We start from the raw sequence: 22,866 nt of genomic DNA, 5'->3' as shown, positions 1-22,866 counted from the left end.
AAGAAAAACTCTGATCCCAGACCTGATCATTAGAATAAGAAAAAAAGAAACGGAAGACGGGCTGCAGGCGGCCAGGGATGAACTTGGGCCTTGGACTGGAACGAAGTTCAAGGGAGCCTTCTAAATGAGCACAGGCACAAAGGGGTTAAGCAGGCAAACAAAAGACAGGCAGTCAAACCAATTTCACACTGAAACTGATGTTTAATTGGAATTGTGGTCTCCCAAAGGGAAGATGGGGTTAGGTTAGTGTCCTCAGGGGGATATCCCCCCCCCTTTTTTAATACGGATTGGAAATTAAGATTGATCATTAAATATCAAGGTGACACTTTTTCTCCTTCCCTCCACCCCCAATCAAATCCCACCTCTGGTCCTTCCCCAGCCATTGCTCCTCCCGAGGTTACATCTGAAAACCACCTGCTCTTCAATCCTCCCCAGATAGTCTCCTAAGGAGGGGCCAAGGACAAGAACAAAGATACAGATATACACAGAGACATAAAGTACTAGACAGATACTCAAACAGAGAGATGCACAAATACACACAGCTAGTGGCAGTCACTGGCTTGGTCTTGTCACTGAATGAGATTTCTGCAGAGTTGCAAACTTGTCCTGAGTGGAAGGAAATAATAACCAGGACCCAGAATCCCCATTTCCTACAGAATCCATCAATATCCCGACAAACGCTTGGAGAAAGACAGCTTTGGTTAGGAAACACACTTGGGATATTCATTGCTCCTAAAAGAGAGAATGATTATACAGTAACTAAACCCTAAGTAAGAGCTAAAGATATTCACCTCATGAAGCCATATCTCAACTAGCCCCTTGGCACTTGCTGGAATTATCTCAGCACGAGGCCCACTTTTTCATTTTCTGCTGACTCCATGTGGGTAATTTCTTTCCCATGATTAAAAGTGAGCTTGGCAAGCCCTTCAAAGCATTTTTTTAAGGTGTGGCGGGGCTCAGGAGCGAATCCTTTGTCTCATGAGATGCTGGCAGACTGTGATCATCACCGTTCAGGCAAGGGAAGAGATGCCCCACACCTAAAATGATTTCATAAAGGAGGTGAAATGAACTTTGTGGATATCTTCATATAAACATATTTTTATACTGATCTGTACAGCTGGTAGATGAAATGAACTGTTTACCTTGTAAAGAATAGTCTTTTCTTCTCCCAATAAGCATTCAGGCCTTTCTGAATGTCATCCAAAAGTGATTCTGCCTCCTCCAACTTATCCAGCATCTGGGACTGTGAGATAACCCTCATGGCCGTGGCCCCCTTCCCTCACTCCTCATTATTAGCCTCCTGGTGGGTGAGATAGAATACAGTGAATGTAATAACCATACTTCACACAACAGGCCTGCTCTCTCTTTTAAATTGAAAATCCCCTTATTACAAAACAAGGAGTGTTTTTTTTTCTTCCACCTTTAAGTAGGAATGCCACATTCATTGCTTTTTACAAAAACGCAGCTGCTTTTTAAGCTACAGATAAATAGAATCTGCTAGGCAGTAATTCTGCTCAGTCTGAATGCATTATTTTCTAAGACACTTTTGGTAAGGGGCTTTTTTTTTTATTATAAACTGGAATGAACAACTAAAATCCTTATCTCATTTAATTATGACTATTCTTTGTTTCCTAAAATTAACCTAAAATGTCAGATTGATTTTCTGGGTTTTACTTTTTTATTTTTTTTTATTTTTAACACAGCCAGATCAATAAATCAATGTATTCCCTCCATCCCGTTAGGAAATAATAAGGCTCATGATTAAGACTTCATGGACTCTAGTGCCAACTCCCCCCCAAAAACAGCACAATAAATAAAATAAATGAAGAGGCCTTCTGATAAATGGTGAAAGGAATTTTGTTTTGCCATCAAAAAGATAAGAAAAATAGGTTTAATTGTTAATCAAAATATAATTGATTTAATTTAAATTCAATTTTAAAACTGAGTATAATGTCATAGTGAGTTGATCTTATGGTGTCTGCTTGGCCAGAAAATTGTTAAAGATAAATGGAACCTGAAGATTTCCAAATTTAGTGCAATTAGTGCTTCATGCTGTTCAGTGTTACCTAGCTTCACCTGTGCCACCATAACTTTATGGAGCAATTAAACTAGGAATGGGATAAGAAAAGCAGTGTTCTGATAACCCTTATTTATGTGAGGATAGAGCAGATACAACTTTTTCTCCTCAACAAAGACTTTGAATAAAAGATTGAGTCTCTGAGAACATCAAAGTTAATTTCAAGCCTGGAAATTCTCCTTGTTTAATTTTGATAAGGAATTCTTTTTTTTTTTTTCCTTTCTCTAATCCTCAAAAAAGTCCACAGTATTTTGCTCCAGGTCCATTAAAGCAGATGGAGATTCTTTTGTTGAAGACGGGGGACAAAAACCCTACAGGATATTGGTAGAGTTCCAATTGGGAGAAAATAAATACTGCTTCAGTAGTGACAGTAAGTCAAGATTAGCAGGATATCACCCAGGTATAGGCAGGTTCACCCTGAGTACATTTAAAGAGAAAGAGAATATTCGCTCTTGGCTTTCCTCAGTGGAATGGACATCTTCAGAATAGATGGATTTATTCCTGTTTGTATTATTTAGAATCTTTCAATGAGTGGATGGTGGATGCTAAAGGAAGCATGGGAAGTTCTCCAGGGGGAGGATGGACCATACCAGAGCTAGACTATATTCAGAGAAAGAAGGGGAAAAGTAAGGATAGGAAAGATGGAGAGAGGGAACATTAATCTTGTCACACTGTATTGAAAATCCTACTTGCAACTCAATCCATGCCATATAACACAATGTATCTGTTAGGGGGGAGATGCTTTACTAAACTCCCAATAAAATCTATGAATGCATTAAACAGGGAGTGAGGCAGTTTTGGAAGTTCTCACACTGATTTCAAAGGTGGAGCCAGTCTCTGTCCTCTCATCAGCCTAGCAAACAACAATCTCTCTTATTGCTGGTATCATTCCTCAGGTAACACAGTGATACAAGATGGATAACTTACCTGGAATCAACACTCAAGGCCCTTAACTATTTGTATTTAGCTCTGATGGAGGGAAAGCTCCATTATGAAGCTGCCATAACAATCAAGACAGTCTGTTTTAGTATTTAGTGTTTGGTTCACAGGAAGCTTTAAAAAATAAAAATGGTCCCTCAGAAGAATTTGTGGAGAAAGAAGAAACAGAGAAAATTCCACTTTGACAACAGATGGCATCTTAAGGTGTTTTATGGGTTTGTGAAGCTATCTGAATGTTTAATTTCTTTTAATTCACACAATAACCCAAAGAGGCAGCTGTTACAAACATTATTATTCTCATTTGACAGAAAAGGAAATTGAGTCTGGGAGAGGTTAAGGTTACTTAATCAAGAACACACAGCTTATAAACGCAAAAGGTAGAATTTGAATCTAGCCTAAGCTAGCATTCCTTTGAATAAACCATGCTATTTTCCACAGGCAAGTGTGATATAATATAAAAAAGACATGTATTGAAATTGAGAGTTAAGGGAATTGGGGGCAAACCTCACTTCTGTCATTGAGCTTTGAACAATACCTTTCTAGATTGCAATTTCCTTATCTATAAAATGAGAAAGCTAACTAAGAAGCTCATCCACCTTTGACATTCTATGATTCTAAGTATAATTTGAATGAAGATGACCTACAAGAATAACATTTTGGCTATACCATGTGCAAAATCTCTGGAGCCTATTAGCTGCTTTTCTAACATTAAAAAAAAAAAACAACAGTTCTCTCTAAAGACTTCTCTTTGTAGAGAGAAGGGTATTATAATAGAACTCTTTACAGATTTATTGTTCTGTCATTAAGTAGGAGCTGTCTATCAATTTTACTAATTCCCTCTCCACTTTAAACACGTGTAAATCAATAATTGCTGTTTTTGTTTCTGTACATTGACTTTGAAAACTATGGCTAGTGACACAAGATATCATTTTACAAACATATACATATTTAAATTATTATTAAATATATTATTAAAATTTCAAAATATTATATAAAATAGCATTTTTATTCATTCATTCATTCATTTTATTGCATCAATTCCTCATTCATTCATGAAGCACCAGCTTAGTGCAATGTATAGTTCTAGGCACTAGGGATATTCAAGGACAAATAACAGATGCTCTCCTGCCCTCAAGGCGTTGTATTTTAGATTCAGTCTTCCTGATCACTGTCTCACTTGAACTCTTTAATCACACATCATAAAGAAAAAAAGGTCTTAGGAAAAAAATAAGGCGAGAGAGAGAGAGAGAGAGAGAGAGAGAGAGAGAGAGAGAGAGAGAGAGAGAGAGAGAGAGAGAGAGCAGCACTTACTGTTTAAGTCTCTACCCTTGTTTTCCCCTAGCTAGAAGACTATTTGCTCTCTTCCCTACTCTCCTGTAACTAGAAAATGGTCAGTTTATAGCAAATAATAGTTGTCTCAAAATGCTTCTAACGAAAGTTGTCTCAAATGCTCAAATACTTTTTATAAGAAAACCAAAGGCATCATAGTACATAAAGCCAATGATAATGATGCTGCCTTGTGATTAAAAAGAGTTAACTTGTCCATCTAAATTTCCAATTTGCTACCAAGAAGTGACATCCCTGTGGAGGTGGGAGAAGGATCTTGGAATCTCTTCCCAGTTAGCAATCTTGCTTCCCTATCCCAAATCTAAATGATTAAATTGCACACTCGTCATCTAAGTATAAGTCAGATCATACCATTCATGGAGTTAATGAAACAATATACTTAATTGTGGTCCCAGAAACTTCCAAATTCTCCCATCTGGTATGCAAATACCAAAGTGCACTGTGGAATGATGGGAATGTCTGACTTTGCATAATACAGAAATAGCTTACCTTTGTTCATCAGAGTACCTGCTCTCCACATTCATCTTGTCCAAAAAACAAAATTGTGGATTTTTCAGTTGTGACTATCATAAAATTTGATAGCATTGTTGGAGGTAAAATATTGTAGGTATTTTTTCACATAGACATTCCCATCTCTCTTTGTACATGCTGAAATATACTTTAAAAAATAAAGCCATGAATAATTTAAGAAATTAAAATGGAGCAAATGGAGCTGTGGTAAATATATATATATATATATATATATATATATGTATATATATATATATATATATATATTGCAAACAATGGCACAGTCTCAATGAGTTTCTCCAGATGAACATCTTTTGGTGATGTCTTCCCTTTTTCACATTTTTGTTTTCCACATAGAGAAATCTAGAGAGGGAAAAAAAAAGTAATTTTGTTATAAAAGAAAATGGTTATCTATAGAATAAAAGGTTCAGGTTTGATCAATATATGACAGGATTTCAACATTTCCATATTTTCAATAAAGGGAAAAAAACAACTATAAAAATGTTAAAAACAATCAAACTTTCAACATTTGGAGTTTTCAATATAATTTACATGGCTCAGAATGATTTCAACAGATTCTAATGTTATAAGCAGTAGGAATAATAGCAAACAGCAGGTCTTATCATACTTACCATTCTTAGGAGTAAATTCCCCAATTTTCTGCCCTCTGGGCCTTTGGGTGCACAGATCTGCAAAGCAAACCCAGCTCCAATCACAACTAGATCTTTGGGGATTGGCGATTGAGGCTTGAAACTCTTTTATAGGATCATGTGAAGGCCAGCAGCAACACAACCACACGATAAATGATGGAGTTGCATTTGTTGCTGGAAAAGTTAAAACAGAGATCACAGTTTCTCTGCATGTGTGTGTGTGTGTGTGTGTGTGTGTGTGTGTGTGTGTGTCTCCCTCCCCTCCTTCTCTCTCCAATGTCTTAAAGGCATGGATATGTCCCAATATGTAAAAAACAAAAAAAACAAAAACAAAAAAAAAAACAATAAAATGAGCTTTTCCTTGTAGTCCAGACTTCCTGATAGGCTCCCTCCCTCACTTTCACAAGGTTAAGAAATGTGTCCTTAACTTGTGTTTTCTGTTCTACTTCATGGGGCACAGTAAAGAATGGGGCAAGTGCAGCTGTCTTTTGTGTGTGTGTGGTACGTCTCACATGGGTGATTCACTTACTTAACAGGGTGAGTGTGTCTATTCCATTTGGACTCACATAATAAAAAAAAAAAAGAAAAAAGGAAGGAAGGAAGAAAATAGAACACTAAAATGAAATCAATTTAACATCTAGAACTTCACAATTTTTACCTTCTACTCTTTAATATTCTAATTTGTGTTAGTAGCATAGCTAAGTTTGAAAAGTTTTATATAAATGAAAATCACTGAAGCATAAATCACATAGGGCAGTGAAAACTGAGATGTAGGATAGAGATGAAATCTAAAAGCTAATTAAATTCAACAAGAGCCTCTCAAAAGGCAACATACCAGCTTCGCCTCCCATGCTAATATTTCGCTTTTAGAAGGTGCAATAAATGGTGAGTCTTTCACGGCTGGACTTTTCACATTGTGATCCTTGAGCAAACCCTGATTGGGGGTGTGGGTGGAGATTAGATGCACGGATTACAGTACTGAAAGGATGCCAGGGCCAAGATGAAAAAGAATAGATAAGTCCAGGCTTCCGAGGAACTAAATTTGAAGCCAACCAGTAAAACGGATTGAACCTTATTACCTCTAGTCACTGAGAAATCCCCCAGACAGTTGGATGTAATTTGAAAAGGTCAGAAAAATATTTCCTACGTGGCATTCCTGCTTCATGGTTTAAGGGTGTACATTTGTGAGATGCCAACTCTAAGCATTTTTATTGGCTTTGGTATACAGAGACAGACAGACAATGAGAGAGGCAAGACTGATGGGTGAGGGACACAAACTATCTTGGGTCCTAATTCAGAAACCTCTGTGAGTGTTTTCCAACTTGCAAATTGGGATGACATTGTCTTTGCATTGGTTGTAGGAGAAAATCTACTGGGTGCTTGAATGATTTACAGGATCAAAAAAAAAGGAGAGCAAGTCATTGGAAAAAATTTAAAACAATGGATCTGTCTTGCTGTTTCTTGACCACCCAACCACTATGGGCTATAAGTCATTAAGAGAGCAAAGGCAGAAACAAAAGACTGCACTCTTGGGGGAGAAATAGAAAGGTTCAAACAAAACCCAACAAAGGATAGAGCTTGGGTTCACTGTTGCAATATTTAAAGTTCATTTGGTTTAAATTTCATTTTTGAAGAAGAGAACTAGGGAATGGCTAGAAGAAGAGCTCTCACTGCAGGAAGGTTGATCAGTGACTTGGGTGTCAAGTTTTAGTATCCATGAGGTCACTCAATGTATAATGAAAAGGATTGCTTTTGCTTTTAAATACGATTTGATTTTGAGAAAAACCTTTGTCAGCAATACATTTACAGTTATTTTTTTGTCATGCAATTAAAATCAAAGCTGATTTAACAATACAGAGTGATGTTATCCATCTAAACACTGCACGGATTTAATTAACATTTGACTTTCCTTTCACTAAAGAGTCATTTGTTTGTGAGCCAAATACAAACCTATTTACTCTTCTTTTGCTCTACACATACACACACATACACAGACACACACAGACACACACACACACACACGAAACTTTTTTTTTCTTTTTTATGGGCATGCAGACAAAATTCATTAGCTTATCCGAGGTTTATGGAACATGCCTTAGGAGCTTCGCAGGAGCCCACATAAACTAGGTGTTTCTACTAAAAAAAAAAAGTCTTAGTAATTCTTCACTTTACAGGATGACAAGAAATCCAAATTTCCTAATAAGAAAGTTGTCCCTTGAAGAACACTGAAAAATCCAAGGACCGTTATATAGGGTAGTTAATAATACTGTCACTAGAAACACCATTACCAAACTATCAATATAGTTTCTCATGATACCCAGTACAGAGTAGATTAAATAGAAAATACATTCAATCATATGGATCTGTCCCAAAATCTGAATCTTTGGCATTAGAATAAGACATTTTTTACTTTGAGAGGGAAAACTTAACAAAAATGGAGCAAGCATTTATAAAACACTTAAGGTTTGCAAAATCTTTATATTGGTTTTATATATGGCTATCTTATTTGATCTTCATGTCAATCCTGTAAGGCAGGGGTTATTATCTCTATTTTGTAAATGAGGAAACTGAGGCTGACAGATATTAAAGGACTTTGCAAGGTCACCTCCCTAATAAGTATCTGAATTAGGGTTCCAATTCAGGTCTGCCTTGCTCTGTGACCCAGTGCTCTGTAAACTTCCCAATGAGAGTAGAGATCATCTCATTTTTCTTCTTTTTCTTCTTCTTCTTCTTCTTCTTCTTCTTCTTCTTCTTCTTCTTCTTCTTCTTCTTCTTCTTCTTCTTCTTCTTCTTCTTCTTCTTCTTCTTCTTCTTCTTCTTCTTCTTCTTCTTCTTCTTCTTCTTCTTCTTCTTCTTCTTCTTCTTCTTCTTCTTCTTCTTCTTCTTCTTCTTCTTCTTCTTCTTCTTCTTCTTCTTCTTCTTCTTCTTCTTCTTCTTCTTCTTCTTCTTCTTCTTCTTCTTCTTCTTCTTCTTCTTCTTCTTCTTCTTCTTCTTCTTCTTCTTCTTCTTCTTCTTCTTCTTCTTCTTCTTCTTCTTCTTCTTCTTCTTCTTCTTCTTCTTCTTCTTCTTCTTCTTCTTCTTCTTCTTCTTTTTGTATCCTTCAGAGGTTCCACAGTGCCAGACATGTAGTGGAAACTTATTAATATTGGTAGATTGGCTGATTTTTTTTCAGTTCTCAGCCAGATATTTGGCATTGGGTATGTGGCTAAATGTCTGAAATTTTCTTTTAAAGAAAAATATTGGGAAACTTTTGTTAAGGCATATGAAAAAAAGAATTGTTTTGCCTTGGTGTAGCAAGAGGCTATGTGTGTGTGTTTTTTTTTCCCCAAAAATATTCATCATATTAAAAGTCCTAGCCTCATAGGCAGGAAGATCTGAGTGCAAGAGCTGCCTCTGATATATATCAGAGGCTGTGCAACTTGGGCCAAAACCCTTAGGGCAATAAATGGCCCTAAATTTTGAGAAACACACCCATAGGGTTTTCTACAAAAGGAGAATATGGGTTCTAAACTAAGAGAACCTAGATGCAAATCTTGCCTCTGATACTTATTACTTATGTGACATTAGATCAATCTTCAAACTATTCTGCATCTCAGTTTTTTTCTTCTATAAGGATTGGACTGAGCAGTAGCTTTGTTCCCTAAAGTGTAGATCTAGCTTCCTAAGGTTTTAGTGTGTTCCTTTACTTACTATATGAAGGGATTTGCTCACAGGTGGATAAAGCCAGGTTGGAAATTGGATTTGAAATTGGAAATTTGACTTCAAATTTGACATTTTTCACACTGAACCATGTAATAGGATAGCAGTGAGTAAAGGATAAACTGCAGCAAACATATATATATATATATATATATGTATATGTATATAAACATATATGTATAACTCTATATACAACACATACATGAATTTGGCAGCTAAGTTAGACTAAATGGCATCTGATATCACTTCCATGTCTGTGTTCCTATTAATATTATTAATTTTATTCAATGACCTATTATTTGGGTTGGGTTAGGTTTATTTGAGACAGAGAAAAGAAAGCATATGTCTTAGTTCTCATAAGAGCATTTCTATTAGGATGGTGACAGTGGAATAGGAAGTTGTAGACTAATTTGAAAAACAAAATGAGGAGGTTGGGATAAATGACATTGAGCTGGTGGTGTTCTGTCATTCTTTTGGACCCCATTTGGGATTTTCTTGGCAAAGATACTGGAGTAGTTTGCTATTTCCTTTTCCACCTCCTTTTACATGTGAGTAAATTGAAGTAAACAGAGTTGAGGGACTTGCCCAGGGTCATTTAGCTAGAAAGGATCTGAGGCCAGATCTGAACTCACAAAGATAAATTTTCCTGACTCCAGGCCCAGCACTCTATTCACTGTTCACTTGCTCAGGTGGTCCTGACTTCGAATGCTGATAACTATGACCCTGTGGTAAGGCAGGACTCCATTTGAAAGGATTTGGTGATTAATGGGCAATGTTGAATGAATAAGAGGGAGAAATGAAAGATGGCTTTATGGTTATAAGCATTGATGCCTGAGGCAATTGGAGGCCCTTAACTTCCCCTTATTAATAATGGAGAAAACAGGAAGAGGAAGTCTAAGGGAGAAAGACAAATTTATTTACAAAAGCTAACTTTGACTCCAGCAGTGATTTTGGGAACTCTAGACAAGTTTGCCATGAGACACTTAAATAATGATTTTAAACTTGAGTGAAATGAGTTTGTTCTTTAATTGAAGCTGACAAGTACCTGCCTTTAGTCTTTTAATGTCACTTTTTAGTTTGATTTCCATCTCTACTCCAACACTGGATAGGGAATTTTATCTTTGTGCATCATTAATATATCAGTAACCAACCTGAAATTTTTAGTAAATAAGAGAACTACAGCTACATATGTCATAGCTTTGAAAGTTTTAGCTGGGAGGGGGAGAAGGTGGATTTTTTAAAAATATTTTTGTACTTGAAGTGTTTTTCCCTCCTTTTGGACTAGACCTGTAATTTCACATATGAAAAGTAGAGAACTTTTTATGGAAAAAATGGCATTTTATATGGCTCCTAGAGGTCAGGGTAAGCTTTGTCTTTGGAATCCATCATAGTAGTTCTTTAATAAATTCTTGCCGATTAATCATTAAATAAAACCAAATAACACTCTTACGTATAATCATTTAGAACAAAATTCTTATTTCATTGACAAAGGGAACTCTAGGATGAGGATATTCCTCTAACAAGAGAGGCTAGCCAGTCTTAGAGGACAAGTCTTAGAAAGTCTCCATAAGGAGGGAATGTTTTATTCAGTGTGACACTACGAGTTTTGAATCTAACTCTTCTTGATTCAGAGAGTTTTTCTATCTAATTCACCACTCTACTCCATAGGATTTTTGAGAGGATGAATTACATGTAAAAAGCTTGGCACACTTAAGGGTTATTTACATTATTATGATGCTGACCAGTTTGGCCATCCACAGAGACTTGGTCAGTATCTGTCCTGACTAAATGGTCAAAGGCTACTCGGCTCCTTTTGTATGTTACCCAGATTACCAGGTATTGTTAGAGATTGTAGCAGCCCTGGGACAGCTTTAGAAAGCTGCTTCTGGCTATTCTGGATTTCTCGTCTCTACCTAACACATTTAGCAGCTTAATTGGAAATAAACAGAAAAGCTATTTGAATTGTCTTTAATGTCATTCTACCCAGAGAAGGGCAGGGAGAGAAATTAAGCTCCTTCCTTGGTTGGAGATGCATTAATGCTTTTCACTAAAACCAATGTGGGCTCCAATCACAAGCTTCCCATCTTTCGAGTGGGAGATGTGCAACTAATTGGTTATTATCACAGGCTAAGCGGGAGAGTAGAAAGAGGAAAATTATATGAGTTACAAAAAATATCTTACACATTAAGTGTCATGCTTTCTTTACCAGATCATGATTTACAAACTAAAATGTTAACAGTTGTTTGGTTTTAAACATAGGCACATATATAAATATATAGATATACATCTGTGATATACATATATGAGAGTATATATATAACATGAAAAACATATAACTACTTGTCTCTAAAGGCATCTGGAGCGATAAATACAAACACATGTATACATATTCATATACATTTTAAATACACATATTCTGCATATGGTATGTGTGAGATCAATCCAACAACTTAATTGAGGAAATGCCATCTAACAATATGTGTAGATACCAACTCTGCTAACTGTGGTCTAAGAGAATAAATAGCTTGGAACTTTGAGACAATAAATGCCGTGTTCAAGAAAGAATTCAGGAAGGAGTCCAGACTCTGGAATCTAAGGACATGGATTCAAATCTCACCTTGGATGCTTACTAGCTGAATGAACTTGGGAAAAATCACATCTTTTCTCTGAGTTTCCAATTCCACATTGGTAAAATGATGGGCTTAGATTCATACCTTCTATTTTTCAATTAAAAAATAATTCTTTTCTTTGCTTTTCTCTCTCCCACATCCTCTCATAATAATAAAAAAAATTTAAAACAAACATGTCTCAATCAAGCAAAACAAATTCCTGTATTGGTCATGCTCTGAAATACATATCTCATTCTGAACTCTGAGTTGGTCACCTGCCACATGGAGCCCTTTCATTATCTAGATGATGAAACTAAAGTATATAGAGATGAACGGTCACAAAGATAGGAAACATCGACAATGGGAATCAAGACAACATCCAATGTTTGGCTCACACTACCCTTCCTCAAGCAGTATGTGTCAGAGAAGAGGCTTCAATTCACATCTTTCCTACTTTGGGAGTGGTTCCCTAATCCACTATGCCAGGCTAATCATTTTTAACATAATAATATCATTTTCTTGCATGCTAACATTATCCAGGTTAATCCTTTTATCAAAAACATCCTTCCACTGAAACTCATGATATTTCTTCCTTTGCAATTACCATCATTTTTGTAGGTTATGAGGTTTAAGTGCTGAAATTCTTTTTTGAGATCTTCTTTGGAGGACTGTCCCAGGATGATGGGCAACCTGACATTCTCTCTACCCATCTTGAGTTACACTGGCAGGGCTATCTGGTCTCATTCTGTCTGTGAGAGAGCTCAGTTGACTTGTCTGCTCCCCTTTCATCATGAAAACCTTTTGGTAGACACTAAAAAGCATCATTGGTTGGGGAAGAGCTGCCTCAATGCTCAGGAGGCATTAAAAATGGGCCAAGAGGAGACAAAGCAACAGCTGGTATGCTCTGTTTTCAGAAAGCAGCTGCTGCCAAAGGTCTTGAGGTGAAATATGCTTTTAAAAATAGCAGTGAAATTAGGCTCAGTCTCTGAAAGGTAGAAAGAAGACACAGATATGGGGAAATGCAAGATGTACACATAATAATAAATGGAGGATAACAGAAGTCTTGTTTGGTATCAGATTATTTTTCTGGTTAGAAACAAAAGAGAAGAAAATGGAGGAAAGGGGGAATAATATAACAAACTTGCCTTTTGCACCCCTAGAAAACCATGACATTAGCTTAGATTTGTAGATTTCTAGTTAGATGAGACCTTAGAAGTTCTATAGTCAAACCCCTTGCTGTATACATAAAGCCGTCAAGATTAGGAAGTTCAGAGAGTTATCCTTAGGTCATATAAATAAAAACAGGTAGAACATGCATCCATTTTCAATGCCTTTGGCCTATTAACTCATCCAGTGGGAGATTATAAACATTGTTGGGCTAATCAGTGATCTGAGAATGTAAAACTTCTATAATTTAAACTTTCTACTTAGGTCACCTAGTACAATTCTTCATTTTACAAATGAAGAAACTGAGGCCCAAAATGATTAAATCTCAAAGGTTTGTCAGAACTGAGATTTGAACCCTGCTCTTTTGAATTCAAAACATTTTCCATTGTTCCATTTTATCTCCCTTTTATATAGTGTCCCAAGTGTCTTGATGCAGTTTTAAGCTATTAAAGCTATTTTAACTTTATTGTTAATTAAATCCATTTTAGCTTTAAAGCTAAAATAGCTTTAATAGCTTGAAACAGCACTGACTTCTATGTCACCCCTTACAGGGCTCACAATTATATAATGCTTTGTTCTTTACAAAAAGTTTTACAATCATTTTCATATGTTCCTCCCAACAATCCTATAGAGAGCTGCTATTTTGCAAAATTGTTGAGGAGAGCAGCCTCTAACTTAACCAGGGTAATGTAGGCAGACAGTATCTGATGAGGGATTTGAATCCAAATCCTCCTGACTACTGATTCAGCACTCTAAAAAGTTAATCAAATTCCTTGTTCATTTTTTTTAATATGAAATAGCAGCTTCTTCTGGAAATCAACCAAGCCTCCCTTTGCCTGTGTAATTTTTGAAATTAGGAAAACAGAAGCAGAGCTTATTATGTATGAAAATTTCCTCTTACCTGATCTCTGCTGTGAGCATTGATTCAATCTTGCCACTGATGCTATTAGAATTAACTTTCTACAAATTATATTATAGGACAATGAGAAGCAATTAAAATATTGCATTTGCTTCTGAAGAAGCTGCTAAAACATTAGATGCTTTGGAAACTAGAAACTGGAGACTCTTTTTCTTGTCCTTTCTCATTGCCATGGGCAGATATTTAAGAATTTCTAAAACTCATATTGTAAGACTCAGGGGAGAAAACCCCCAAACTTCCTTCCAGCATTTCAATATGCTTCATATACCTTGTCATCCACAATCTCCAAGAAAGACCGGAATCCCTGATCTCCATAAAGCCACTACCAAACTTCATTCCAATCAAGATTTTTTCTGGTGAGGGATATCCCCAAGTATTCTCTTTCCTGTTTGAGAGACAGCATAGTTTACACTTTCTAAATGATATTCCAAATCAAATTTTTAAATCTCTAGCAGAAACAATCTTTCCCAGGGGGTGATGTTGATTTCAGCCTAAGAAGCAAAGAAGACTGTAATCAGCCTAGAACTTAGGCCTAAAATAATAGAGAAAAATAACAATGAACATTTATATAGTTCTTTATAGCTTACAAAGAGCTTCACAAATAATATATCATTTTATCTTCAAACAGAGGTTTTTATCCCCAATTTGATGGGGGGAGGCAATTGAGACTAAGTGACTTGCCTAAGGTCACACAGCAAGTAAGTGAGGTCACTGGAATTTGTTTTCCTGACTCCATACTGGTGCTCTCTATCCATTGCACCACTTAGCTGTTCCTTCTCTATTTTATAAATAAATAAACTATGGAAGATTTGCCCATAGTCATCCAGCAAAACAACTAACAAGTAGATTTTTGACTCCAGATTCATCCCTCTGTGCCTTGACATTCTTTAATCATAATCTGTAGCTGTGGAGCTACAGATAAAAGGGACTTTGTAGATAATCTAGGATAATCCCTTCATTTCACAAAAAGGAAACTGAGTCATAGGGGAGGTCAAGTCATTTCCCTAAGGCTATCCTGGTAATAAATATCATAAAAAAGTTTGAATCCAGCTCCCCAGAGTGGGAACTCTTTCTTCTCCCTCATCTTTTATCCTTTTGACTTTCCAGTTGCCTTCAAGTTAAGCCCAAGTGCTATATTTTGCAGAGACTTTCCAATATCCCTGGCTACTAATGCTTTCCTCCAAAATGATAATGAATCAATTTTCTACCTACATAGAACTATAGCTGCCATCTTCTATATTAGATTGTAAAACAATTCAAAGGCAAGTATGATTCATTTTGGTATTTACACCATGGATACTGAGTTCTTGCTACATCATGAATGCTTAATAATTGTTTCTTGATAAATGCAGTGCCTTCAAGAAGTTTACATTCCATTATAGTCTTCAGGAGACCTGCTTCCCAAACTTTTTATGAGCTCTGTGTGTATGTGATTTTATTATGATTTGAGGTAATTTTTGACAGAAAGATCTATTTTCTTAGAATCTGCTCGCAAGTGAGAATGCATGCCTGACTCCGATTACTTCTCAAATCTCTCTGTTTTGGTTTCTCTAACTGTAAAATTGAGAGGGTGAGTGTTTGTTCAAAATCCTAAATACCAAGTCAGATTCATTTCAGCCCTCATCTTTAATCATTTGGTTCTCTAGTAGTACAAAAACATTGTTAATTCTTTAAATTTGAAATCCTTAAATTTAAACAGTTAAAAATGAAAAGTCAATGAATTCCTTTAAATATTTTAAGCTAATAGGTCAAAGTAATGCTATTTAAGTGAAATATATATATATATATATATATATATATATATATATATATATATATATATATATATTTATTAACAATTACTTGGTCTCTCTCCCTGAAAAATCTTCTTTTCCTGGGTTAAAATTTCACTCCATTGGTAGGCTAGTACTGATTGATCTTAAATACTCCAAAAATATGAATGATATTAATAGGGCAAAAGCAGCAACTTAACTATTTGCCTATCTTTGATACTGCTTATGAAGGGATATAATGAGGGTAGGGTGACAGTGGCTTTGTACTAAGCTTCCAACATTAAGAGAGAGCTGAGAGTTAAGAATTCCTTAAACTGACAAAATAATTGAGCTTTCGCACCTAGTTATTAGCAAGAATAATAAGCCCTTCTTTTGAAAGCCCTGGAGATCTGCTTTTTGGTCCAGTCTAATCCTGTCTTCTCCCCATTTGATAGCCTTTCTATTTGTGAGTAGTAACATCTTTGTTAGCCTATCAGAGTGGTAACCAGTTTCTCCCATCACTGGCCCTTACACCTTTGCTCTGAAACTTCTTCCTGAGCTTTCCCCTCTCAATGATTTTTTTTGTCAGAAATATATTTGATGGCTCTTGCTCCAGGAACATTTGTTACTTACTTATAGACCAGTTAGTAAGACATTTCTCTAATGCTGAAAAAAGTGGATGATTTGAGAAGCTAAATCTCAGGGAGATTTACTTTAAAAAAAATTTTTTTTTTGGTTTGCCATTTGCCATTTTTAGATTCCCCTCGTTCTTTTGTGTACTCTGAAGACAAGTGAATTCTGATAGATAAAATTACCCAGGCTATTCCTACTATTGGTACCCAAATGTTCAGAATCTTGATTTGCTATGGCCTGACAGAAGCCCAATTTATCACCTACCAAGGGTTTAGTTTGCAGAGGAGTGGGGGGTGGGAATGGGGAATTTAGGATGACATAAGCCATTTGATAAATTTCAAATTGGGGCTTCTGTGACTTTTGGGGATTTAAAATTCTTCTGGCTGCCTGCACACCTGGAGAGAATATCTCCCTGGGCAGGGGAGAGAGGGCCCTCCTCTTCCCTTCACAAATCAAATAAATACATATTTATGCCAGAGGTATTCTCCACGCTTGGTTGGTCATATGGCAAGGTAAGACTTGTTTTCTACTGAAATCCAAAACGGATTTAAGGATGTACCAATTTGTCTCTTTCAGGATACAGTGCTTTCTTAAAGGGCATCATTTTTATGCTAATAATGCCCAGGCTGGTATTCTCTGCATCAGTGTCTGGTGTTTATATTCCAGTCTAAGTGGATATCAAGGAATGGGTGGATGCACCTTACTGCGAATAACTTGAGTTACATGCAATCAGAAATACAATCTCCTCTTTCCCATTAAGTATTTCTTCTCTCCTCCCTGGTTTTCAGACCTTAGAGACTAATCCTCACTGTGTTGACAAAGTGCCTACTGGTGGGGACCAGGGAACCTTTAAATTTCCACCTCAGGGATTTCTTATTAGCTCAGTTGTTAGATTTAGTGAACTTCATTGTTTTGGGGTTTTAAAAAGCAGATGATTTTTTCTATTTTTTTGTTTCTTTCTAAGTTCCAGGAGAACTGCTGACGTCTCAAAATTTAATGCGCAAAGGAAAATGTTTTCCTTGAACAAAACACAATTAAAGCATCACTTCCCACCTATACCCTTCTCTCTACTACCTTGTATCCCAAGTTGCTAATGCCCTTCTATGAAAAAAAAATTGTAAAAATTTATTCTAAAATTATTTCTATGTGTATATATTCTTTAACAGAATGAAATCTCCTTGAGGGCAAGTACTATTTCTTTGGTGTTTTTGTTTGCTTGTTTGTTTGTTTTGTATCCTTAGCACCTAGTATTGCTAGGCACATCTAAGTGCTTAAGAATTCTTGTTAGCTGATTGATCTATTGGTTGATTAAAAAAAAAAAAAAGCTGAAGTAAGAATAAATACCTGCATCAGGACAAAAACTTCACTTGTTCCCTATCCCACCATTCTCTTCAGAAAAGGAAATAAAACTAAGAGGGAAAAAAATGAATGATTGAAAGGATTATGGCATATAAATATCAGGATGTTAAAGGAAATGGGCAAAAGGATGTATTTCTTGGTCTTGTTGCTATTGTGTAAACTGTTTCCTTTGTTTTGTTCATTTCCCCTCTGTCTCAATTCATATAAGTGTTTCTAGTTTTGTTTTGTTTTTTTTTTAAACTAACTTTAGGACACATTCATTTTAATCAATTCAATGACCAATTAGAGCACAGAAGATGAAGTCTGAAACCTTAGTGGGGTTGAACATGGCCAATTTGGGAATTTATTTTGCTTAACTGGGTATATTTGTTACAAACTTTTACTTTTCTTTCTTTACTATTTCAAGGATAGAAGATCAGAGGGGAAAATGCATGCTTATTAATTGAAATACATACATATATGTGTGTGTGTGTATGTTAAAATGGAAGTCAGAATTCATATCTATTGAGATAAAATCTTGTTAATGAATGGATAAAAAAGCAATTATTTAGTGTTATATGCCAGGTACTGTCCTAAGCCCCAGGGATACTAATTTTTAAAAAAGAGACAACAATAAAAGTGTCTGTCCTAGCAGAGTTAGACAACACTTATAGGGAAATGTTGGTCAGGGAAGAATTGGCTCTTGGGATTTGAAAGAACAGTGAATAGATGAATAGGACCATTCTTCAAAATGAGCCTATTGATTTAATTATTGACACCACCCTTCAAGACATATTGAATGGATGTCTAGGTGACCATGGGTAGACTTGAGGGCTGAGCTCTCTGCAATTAGAACAATAATTCCAAAGCAGAGTGGCTTAGTTCCCCAAAAACATGACCTCTGGGAGTCTAGTATGGAAAATACGGCAGAGAGACAGATGACAAAAAGATAAATGTAAAAGAAAGGTACAAATAACATACAAAGGAGACTTTCTAGATGTTATTCTCATTTTTCCCCCCCTGAGGCTGGGGTTAAGTGACTTGCCCAGGATCACACAGCTATAGATGTCATTCTCAATAGCCAGAATCAGTAGGATTAAAGAAAACCATGATTGGACTATAAAACATTTAATAAATAAAAATCCTCAAGGCTATAGCCAATTACAATTGAAAGCAATCAAATGTAAGGGGAGAAGGATGTCCAATGAGAAGTCAGTTATAGAATGCTTGTATTTGTCCTTAAATCAACTTGGACGATTTTGAGCATGCTCAGAAGGTGCTAATTGTCTAATCCCCCTTATATATGCAACGGGAAGACAATTGGAGGCTGGAAGTGGGATGAAGTTAAACTTTAGCTAAGCAAAGCAACATAATAATATGATAGTATAATTTTGTTTTACCTAATTCTTAGAAATCACTGGGAGAAAAGAAAAAAAAAATCTTAAAAACCAAACATTCTGTTTTATAAACTACACCAAAGATCAAAGAATTGTAAAGAAATTTAGAGATATTTTAATACAATCCATTTTTTTTTCAGAAGAAGAAACTAAAAACCACAAAGGGGGAATGGCTCACTCAATGTCACAAAAGTAGTAATTAATAGAGCCAAGAATCAAAGGCAGATGAAAGTTTCCATGTTCCTTTCTTAACAAACCATGGTACCTACCTCTCTTTTTTATGTATTTGCATTTTATAGTGGGTTGAAGTTAGAGGAGCATGCATTATTGCTGGCAGGATCGTTGGAGGTTATCTGACCCCATCTGCTAATTATTTTTGGTGTTGTTCAGTCAGTGACAATTGTATATCAATCATCAATCATCGTAACTCCATTTGGGGTTTTCTTGGCAGAGATACTGGAGGGTTTGCCATTTCCTTCCCAGTTCATTTTACAGATGAGGAAACTGAGGCAAACAGGGTCACAAATCTAAGGCCAGATTTGAATTTGAGAAGATTAATTTTCTTGGTTTCAGACCCATTACTCTCTCCATTGCCCCTAATTTTACAGTTGAAGAAATCAAATCATAGAAGCTAAGTGATTTGTCCAAAGTCACATAGGGAGTGTCAGAGTGGAGAGTAATTCTGGGACCTCTAAATTTAGAACTAATGTCTTTCCATAGTCACATGCTGCCTCATATTTTACCCTCTCAACATTTACATTTTAATCAATTGAGTTCAACAAGCATTTCTCAAACATCTCCTAAGTGCTTGGTGTTTTGGGAAGGTCTTAACCCTCAAGTAATTTCCATTCTACTATCTTACGTTCTTATATTTCAAAGTGCATACACTGGATACGAATTTAAGGGGAAAGGGATCTCCCCAGATTTCTGCATGTCTAAGAAGTAGTCCATATTAATGGATCTCCATCTAATGGACATTCTCTGTGGGTGAAGTACATTTATGTATGGACCCAGAGTACCATGAGCTTTTCTGATAATGAGCACACCTTTCACATGTGTGTGAAAAGCCAGTTAATGACTTAACATGTATTCCCTTAGTGTAAAAACTTTCCTATTTATTTTAAGGAGAGTGGTAGTACTGTGATACTATGGTGAGGAGATGCAATATAATAGGATTCTGGGAGACATGGTGAGAAATATAGAAAAATGAATTAATGAGGAATCAGCAAAATGTAGGTGCAGAGAGACAAATTTATCAGGGAGCCAAAAGGTCAGTCAACAGCATCATAATATCTAACAACTAAAAGAGCTGGAATATTTCAGATTTATATATAAGCTTCCATATTAACCAACTTGGCAATCAACAAGCATTTATTAAGCAACATTTATGTGTCATTCACTGTGCTAGGTAATGGGGATAAGAAGACAAAAATTAATCCGTCCTTGCCCTCAAAAAATTTCATCTAAACCAGGATTTCATAAAATTGTTCTGTCTCATGTGCTATTTTAAGAAATCTGATGATCCTTCTCAAAATAATATTCTTAAATAGATAAAACAAAATATATACTTTGACAAAATAAACCAAATTCAATAAATACACATCTTTATTTATTTGTCTATCATCTTTCTGCCTGATTATCTATCTAGCAATCAATCTGCTCTCTACCTGTCTTTCTGTCTATTCACACAAGTCCATTGACATTCAGGTTAAGAACTCTGGGTGGAACCAATGATACTAGATGTTCACTGATGACCCACATGGATATCTCACTACTGTGTGTGTGTTTCCTAATGCTAGGACAGTTGAGCTCAAGATTTGAATGTTTTCCAAATTGGAATGTCTTTGAGTTTGGGTTCTGTGAGAGGCTGTATGTGTTCAGGTGGGAGGAACAGGCTTGCCATGTTCAGAGAGGTTCATCAACAAGGTGACAAAAGTGGGGAATTCTTTGATCAGAGCAATTGTTGAATACTATTTACTAAATCACAGATGTGTTAAAATCAGGGTTAGTGAGTGGAGGGCCCACACTGATGAAACCATTTGCCTCAAGGACTTCCATCATTTTGTTCATGACATATCTTTTTACATAGAACTTTCATCTTTCATATAGAATAAATTCCTGATTGTCTAAGTGTGGTTTAAACATATCATGGAAGTTATTCATTTCATCCTGACTTTCCCCCTTTTTTTAGCTTATATATGGATTATTCTTTCATGATAAAGGAAGAAAAGAAGGAGATTGGGAGAAAGAAACAAAGGGAGGAAGGAAGAAAGGAGAGAAGGAGAAAAGAGGGGAGAAAACTGAAAGGATGAAAGAAGAAAGGGAAAAGGAAAGAAATGAAAGGAGGAATGGAAAAAGGAAGGAAGGAAAAGAAGGAAAGAGAAAGAGAATAAGAAAGGGAGGGAGAGAATGGAAGGAAGGAAAAAAGAAAGGAGGAGAAAAGAAAAGAGGGGGAAAGGAAGAATGGAAAGAAGGGAGGAAACGAGGAAGGAAAGAGGGAGAAATGAAAAAAGAAGGGAGGGAGGGAGAGAGAAAAGAAAGGAAGGACAAAGGGAGGGAGGAAGGAAGGGAAAGAATGAGAAAGAGAGGAAGAAAGGGACAAAAGAAGGAAGGAAGAGAGGAAGGAGGGGAAGAAGGGAGGAACCCGTCAACCCATCCAAACCTATTATAAGCTAGTCATCATGCTAAGAAATTTACAAATATAAATTCACTTAATCTCAAACAACCCTGGAAGAGAGATACTATTATTATTTCCATTTTACCTGAGACAAACAAAAAATTAAGTTACTGGTTCAGTTACATAACCCAGGAAAACAAAAACACAATATTATCATTAATAAACTCAATTAGTAAAATAAACTTGTTACTACTATCCATGCTCAAGAAAATTATATGCCATATTCTAAAGCCACACATCAATTATCAGCACTAAGTAATCTGCAGGTGAAAAATCTATTGTCTTTGAGATATGTGTGAATCTGTATTACTGGAGAATGGTAGTCCAGGGGAGAGTCATATTACTGATTATATTTATGAAAGGTAAAAAACATAGGAATGTCAAAAGCACTAACATTGTGAGAAAACTCAGTTTGCAGCTCTAGTTCTAATATTTGCTAGTGGCACAGCTCATTTCAAGTTCCTGTATCTCTGATCTTCAGTTTCTCCAATTATAAAATAGGGACAGCACGTAATATTTCTACTACCTTGCCTCCCAGAGTGGGTATGAAGCAAGGATAATGTCTTCCATAAAAACTAGAAAAATATAAACTACCAATGTTATTATTCCTGCCATAAAAGCTAGAAAAATATAACCTACCAATGTTATCGTTCCCTTTTTGTGCTTGGGTGTCTTAAATTGTGGCAGAAATAAAAGAGATATTCATTTACAATTGTTATAATATGAAATTACTAGAGACCCTTCTTTTTCTTACTCCATTTCCATTCCATTCAGATGGTATTGTTACCTAGCAGATAGAGAATGAGCCTTAGAATTAAGAAGGACTGGGTTCAGATCCCATCTCAGCCCCATCTTCTATATCCTGACTGTGGGATTCTGGGAAAATTGACTCTTAGTACTTCCAGGTAATTCCTTAATTCTATATTTCAATTGGTGGAAAGTGTTTCCCCACTAGAAGTCTATCCATTTTGGGGAATGGGAGGAAATCCACACTTTTTAGGTAAATTAAGGAGACGTATTGGGACTGTAAAAGGTGATGAGCCTAAGGTCACAGGAATCCAAGTGAATCTCAGTACTACCTTTGTGCCTTCAAACAAGTCATTTATCTTAGCCTAAGTTTTTTTTAGCTGTAAAAGGTCCCTTTCAGATCTAT

General features: G+C 36.0%; 2 long non-coding RNA genes across 10 annotated transcripts in view; one reads left to right on the top strand and one right to left on the bottom strand.

Moving 5' to 3' along the window:
* Positions 1–701: 701 nt before the first annotated feature.
* LOC141544785 (uncharacterized) overlaps positions 702–22,866 on the bottom strand; it is a 178,793-nt gene continuing 156,628 nt past the window's right edge. For 3 of the 9 annotated variants that reach the window (XR_012482801.1, XR_012482802.1, XR_012482804.1), the window contains 2 exons: positions 5,506–5,697; positions 5,074–5,236 (listed from right to left, as the gene is read on the bottom strand). This is a non-coding gene — a long non-coding RNA (uncharacterized LOC141544785). Of the gene's footprint in view, positions 1,038–1,142; positions 1,301–4,852; positions 5,237–5,505; positions 5,698–11,839; positions 14,303–22,866 lie in introns of those variants that run through there. The other 6 variants (XR_012482803.1, XR_012482806.1, XR_012482805.1 and 3 more) reach the window with 3 other exon arrangements.
* The window catches only part of LOC141544786 (uncharacterized), a 71,193-nt gene continuing 70,864 nt past the window's right edge, over positions 22,538–22,866 (top strand). Inside the window, exon 1 of the long non-coding RNA XR_012482809.1 lies at positions 22,538–22,618. This is a non-coding gene — a long non-coding RNA (uncharacterized LOC141544786). The remainder of the gene's footprint in view (positions 22,619–22,866) is intronic.

Source organism: Sminthopsis crassicaudata, chromosome 5 (genome assembly GCF_048593235.1).
Source record: "Sminthopsis crassicaudata isolate SCR6 chromosome 5, ASM4859323v1, whole genome shotgun sequence".
In the NCBI taxonomy this organism is placed as follows: Eukaryota; Metazoa; Chordata; class Mammalia; order Dasyuromorphia; family Dasyuridae; genus Sminthopsis; species Sminthopsis crassicaudata.
The sequence above is the reverse complement of the archived record's forward strand: the minus strand, read 5'-3'. Positions and strand labels throughout refer to the sequence as shown.